Source organism: Eretmochelys imbricata, chromosome 22 (genome assembly GCF_965152235.1).
Source record: "Eretmochelys imbricata isolate rEreImb1 chromosome 22, rEreImb1.hap1, whole genome shotgun sequence".
NCBI lineage: Eukaryota > Metazoa > Chordata > Testudines > Cheloniidae > Eretmochelys > Eretmochelys imbricata.
This window is the reverse complement of record NC_135593.1, coordinates 12,259,317-12,265,719: the sequence shown is the minus strand read 5'-3', so window position 1 is coordinate 12,265,719 and position 6,403 is coordinate 12,259,317.

Below are 6,403 nucleotides of genomic sequence, written 5' to 3'. Positions count from 1 at the left end.
TAGGTTTCAGAGTAGCTCACGAAAGCTTATGCTCAAATAAATTTGTCAGTCTATTTTAAGTATTCTTAGTTCCTTTACATTTTAAAATGTCAAGTGAATGCACTTTAACTCTATATGGTTTGTCATTATTGTAAAAATGTTTATTTCCTTTATTTAAAGCAGAGTAGCACTTTAGGCATTTAGACACCACAGTTCTGATGGAGACCATCTGAGAGCCTAAATAGATACAGTATGGATATTCCATGCTTCTGTCTTGGAAGATTAAGGATACTTTTAATTGAAGTTTTGTTTCTAGCTGCAATTGTTGGTGTATCAGTTTTGTACTTCCCCCCTGGCTTGTAGCAGACATGCTTATAGCATGCTTCGTAGCAGTGCTCAAATGCTGCCATTTTAATAGTTCATGGGTTTCGTTGGTGAACCTTTTGGTTGCTTCTCTTAAGATAACAGTTGGCTATTCAGAGTGACTTTTTTAATAAACCAAACTTAAGTGTTAATGTACAAACTTAATGTCTTTCTTCTTTTTAAAGAATAGTTTGGTAGTACCTCAGTACATACATACCAATAAAACAGGTACAGTGATAAGTACACAGAAAAGCTAAAAGTACTAACTCAGTAAAAATAAGGGGAACGCTACCGTATCACATCCTACAACAAATAAACCAAGTCAGATCCATCAAGAAATATTGATTTGGCACTATCCTCAGATGAAAAGTATTTGATTGCTTTACCCCTGGATCATCTTCAACATATTGAACAAATAAGGGCCAAGTAGCTATGTAACTGGCATACCAGTTATGTTTAGCATTCATCAGCTTTAAAATGGCTCGGACATCTCACACTTTAATAATCCAATTGTTTAAGGAGGCAGGCTCTGGACTACTCCAGTGTGTTGCAGTAACCAATCAAGTAACCAGCAATGGATGTATTAATAAACCATGACATTGGGGCTTGTTTGAACTTTATCATATTTTAATTGTTCCCCTGCTTTTATTATTTTTAAGCACCAACACTGTACAAGACAACAAAAGGCATGGCCCCTAACTGAAAGAGTTTACAAGTTTAGGAAACACTCATGCACATACTTAACTTTACTCACATGAGAACCATTTAACTCAATGAAACTATTTACATAACTGAAGTTAAGCATGTGCGTGACCTAAAAAAGCAAACATGGGGACCCCAGAGGATGGTGCTACTTCAGAGCCGTTGTTCTTGTCTTTGTTATAAAGGGTGGGTTGTGTAGTAATGTAACATGTAACAAAACTAAATCTAGATCATTCATCCAAAAGCTTGACTCTAAATCACTTTGATAGCACCAACACCTTAGCTATCCACAATACCATTAGGTCCATGCAGTGAAAGTAAATTATAGTATGCATATAGTACCACATCATTCTAATTACATGAACTAAGTATCAGAAGATTTGAACTAATGGGCCCACTAATCTAACCCAACAACATAATCTCCTATTACAGATCACATCTAAAGTAATGGTAATTTACCATATTCTTAATGGGGTTTTGATCTTATTGAAATGTAATTCTATTTTTACAATACTTTACCATCTAAGAGAGGAGCCTTTTCTCCTGTTTCCTGTATTCCATTCATGTGCAAATTTGCTATCATTAATGCTTAGGCCTGTTGCTGTGTTGTGTGTGTGTGTGTGGGGGGGGTTCCTCCATTTGAAAATAGTAAGCCTATACTCTGTAAAATCCAAGGCTGCAGAAGCATATATAGCCTGTTATGCTTTTAGATCCTGCTAAATATTTTACACACAAAGAATACAAACTTTAACTACTAATTTTAATCATTCTGAGAGTGCATCACATGGTTTCTTGGGTAAGGAAAATGGTCCTGTATTGGTTTTGACATCAGAGGTTAAACTCAGACCAACAGCAGAATACAGTCCAACACATGGTGTCAATGGGGACGGGAATGAGTTGAACCACTCACCCCAGGACTGTATTTAAGGGAATGGTCTGAAACAGCTCTCATCCCATGTGAAAAAAACTGGTTTGCTTGGGGACTATTGGCCCAGTAAAACTTTCATTAAGAGTCAAAGAGAGTCTTTCCACTGACTTCCTAGGAATTAGATCAGGTTCTATGCACCTGAATCTGGTGTTGCAGTTGTTGTAAGTCAGGAGCAACTCAGCTCAAACCTGGTGTGAGAACAACTTCAGGCCTGATGGTCTCCTATTCATTTGAAGAAAATGGCAACCGGTGGACCCGCAACAAGAAAAACTGTCACGTTGATCCTAACATCTGAGGTCTATTTCACCCCAGGTCACTGAATGATACCTCGCTCCTATATAGCGCTTTGCATGACAAGATCTCAAAGTGTTCTAGCAAGGAGCTCAGTCACATTGTCCCCGTTTGACAGAGGTAGGTTGGACAGGAGAATGACACTGATCCGGTGGCAGGAGCAGGGGACAAGGGCAGAGAGGCTGGAGCAGGGCTTGAAGGGATTTACATTTTAGATGGGCTTCTCCCCTTTTTTCTCTCCTTCCTTTCTTATTCCTTCTTCTCTCCCCTCCTCCCCCATCAACTCCTCTTTTCCCCTTCCCTCTTTCCTCCTCCCTGGCCCCCATCTCCCTCTGCCCTGCAGCCACCACCCCATCCTCAGCACTGGGCCAGGGGAGAGCTCACCCAGGCTGGAAGGTACCACACAGACTGGCGGGGGACGTTGGAGGAGGGACTGTCCCATTCAGCCGGTTGGTAGGTGCAATTGGAGGCGGGGTTTTGCGTCTGTGTACCGCCGCCATGGTGACACGACGCGAGCCGCGCAGCCGGGGTTGCGGAGAGCAGGTTCGGGAATAGCTCGTGGCGCACCGTCGCTGGTGGGGAGGCTGCTCTGCAGGGTCAGTGAGGGGGGGTTGAAAGGACTGGGGGAGGGGGAGAAGGGATGGGGGCGGGCTGAGGGGCAGAGAGGACTGGGGCAGGGGTAGAAGGGAGGATTTGCGGGGTGGGGAGGAGAGGTTTTGGGGGAGGGTTAGAAGGGAGGGGCAGTGAAGATTTGGGAGGGTGGAGTGAGAGGACTGGGAGGGGGAGAGGGGATGGGGTGGGACGAGAGGGGCAGAGAGGATTTGGGGGTTGGGGAGAGGATTTGGGGTGGGGGAGAGTGGACTGGGGGAGGAGTAGAAGGGAGGGGCGGAGAGGATTGGGGGGTGGGGGAGAGTGGACTGGGGGAGGAGTAGAAGGGAGGGGCGGAGAGGATTGGGGGGTGGGGGAGAGCGGACTGGGGGAGGAGTAGAAGGGAGGGGCAGAGAGGATTTGGGGGGTGGGAGGAGAGCACTGGGGGAGGAGTAGAAGGGAGGGGCAGAGAGTATTTGGGGGGTGGGGAGAGGATTTGGGGTGGGGGGAGAGGACTGGGGGAGGAGTAGAAGGGAGGGGCGGAGAGGATTGGGGGGTGGGGGAGAGTGGACTGGGGGAGGAGTAGAAGGGAGGGGCGGAGAGGATTGGGGGTGGGGGAGAGCCGACTGGGGAGGAGTAGAAGGGAGGGGCAGAGAGGATTTGGGGTGGGGGAGAGCACTGGGGGAGGAGTAGAAGGGAGGGGCAGAGAGGATTGGGGGGGTGGGGGAGAGCAGACTGGGGCAAGGGTAGAAAGGGAGAGGCAGAGAGGATTTGGGGAGTGACTGAGAAGACTGGGAGAGGGGTAAAAGGGAGAGGGCCGAGAGGATTTGGAGGGTGGGGGAAGAGGTCTGGGAGAGGATGGGCACGGGATGAGAGGACTGGGGGGATAATGAGCAGATTATGGGAGGAGGGAGTAGCAGGGTAGCACATATCTACTGTTCAGTTTCTTGTTCTTTTCAGATTTGCTCCTCACAGTGTGTATTAACCAGTAATGAAAGGGTGGCGAGTGCTGTTTTACAATGCAACACCACTGTCCAGGAGCGGGATTTAGGAAGGATTACAGACCCTCCTTAGAGGAGTTGCAAAACACCATCCAAAGGGTTGCAACTGTTCGTACACTTCCCACCATCACCACAACCATTGCACTCCCTTTCCCAACCTGCCAGGAGTTTACATAACCTCTGTCCAGGTATCTTCATGCAAAATGTCCCTGCACTCCACCCCAAGTGACAAGATTCCTGTAAGGATGGGTGTTTCCTTAATTGTAACGGATATTTAGCTTGAGGCCCAAATAATAACACAACTCCTTGACCTTAAAATCTAAAATGCAGGTAGAAATTGTGGCTGTTTAAAGGAGGATTTTTTTTTAAATTATCGTCTCTGCACTGAAAACTTACAAAGAACAGAGTCAGAAACCCAGTTTGATAGATGATATTTGTTGTCTTCTTCCTCAATTTTTACCTGAATTTTTGAAAAATGTACTTGACACCTCCTAAACAGAGTGCATTAGAAAAATTTGAGCTGGGATTTTCAACAGAGCCTGAGGTGTTAGGCAAATCCCATTAAACTGGTCATCTAAACTTCCTTAAAATACTTTAAAAAAAATCAAACTAGATTAATATAGATATATGACTCGCCTCCACCTCATGCCTAGCTGCTGGGAAGGAGGCAAAGTGCTTTTATGGTACTGTTACCAAACCCTGCTCAGAGCTTTCACTTTTTGTTTCAGCCTCTGGCTGTTTGCATCTGACACCTGAACTACACAAGGTTCCACTGGTGTAATTTAACCCTGTTTTAAATCAGTTTAGCTAAAGTGGTGCAAATACCTGTGAGGCTATTCTTATTTCAGTTTAAGAGCAGTTTATTTTATTTATCTTCAACCGGTTCTCAACTGACATAATATAAACTAAAAAACCCCCACTCTTAAACCAAAATAACCATGTCCACATAGGGTTTGCACCTATTTAACTAAAATCATTTTAATTCACTTCTTAAGTTAAATCAGTGTCTTTTTTTCTTTCTTTTTTTTGAGTCACCACCTCCTCTATGAATAGCTCTAGTGTCTCCTTTTGCTGATACTAGTAGCTTTTCTATACAGTGGTAGTAGATTGAAATTGACTTGATTTTTTAAAGTTTCACTGTTGCCCACAATGTTCTGAACAGAAGCAACAAATCTGACCAGATTTGTAAAATTTACTTTGCTGCTACTTTGAGAAAATAGGTACAGCAAGAGAAACAATGGAAATGGCTGTCTGAAATCTATAGTCCAAAAGTGCTAATTATTAAAGTGCTGTCTCTTTGAACATGCAATATACTTTACAAAGGTAGATCACTGTCATCCTCATTTCACAGATGAGGTAACTAAGGCACAGATAGGTGAAATAATTTGCCTAGTGACACACCGATTCAGTGGCAGAGCTAGCAGCAGAATCCAGGTCTCCCAATACTTGCCCTATCCACTGGACCACCCTTGCTTTCATTAGTTTGCATTTGTAAGGTTGTCTTCACAACCGTTAAGAACTAGAAACTCTAAAAATGAATGCTTAATTTCTGTAGAAATTGATGGGTTAAATCCTGCAGCTCATCAAAGAAAGTTTCTTACTCATCACTGAGTGGGTGAATGGATATTTCAAGCCCCACTTTATGTTAAAACTGAAGCATAGCTATCAGTTTAAAAATCTATACAGACTAGTTGATTCATTACTTCTTAGCCCACAATGTACGCATAATCTCCCAACATAGATCTGCTATTACATATAGTATGATCCATGCCAGAGAAAGGACAGTTATAGATATCCATCAGTGTGTTAATAAAAGGCATGATGAAGAGCAACAATTTTATGCCATAAGAAGTGTTGCCTCTGGAAAACTAAAAATTGATGCAGTGACATACATGACACATGGCTTCCTATACCCATACATTAAAATTAAACTTATGTTATATAAATAATCATTTTTAACACAAACAGACTTTCTTCCTGCTGCATCAAGCACTCCCCTGCTGCTGTAACCTATTACAAAAGAAAATGGCACTAAAATGTCAACAAAAGTTTCCTATTTTCAGATGCTGACACTCTTGTGTTTTAACTCAGCCATTTGATTCCTTATGTATATAAAGTGATTGCACATGGATTGTCTGTTAACATAAATATGAAAAAAAAACTTGTCAATATATTTTTGTAAGTAAATATTCTTTGTCCTGGGTTTATATCTAGAGGGGTATAGCTATAGCTATCCAACAGGGTGTAAATAAGATCACTGATGTCCAACATATGATAGAACACCATCCCTTGGAATCTTGCAACTAAAATCTGTTGCCTTATCTTTATTTCCCTGATAATATGTATAAACAGATTTATTGTTGTAGGGTTAAGTAAATTGTCACTGCCATTTTTTATAATGATTAAAGGCCCTATTTTGCCATGCTTACTCATGCTGAGTAGTAATTTACTACACAGTTAGGCCGTAATCTTGTGAACACTTGACTCATGCTTAACTTTACTACCAGGGGTAGTCCCGGGATTTTAAATGGGACAATTAGCAATAGTAAAG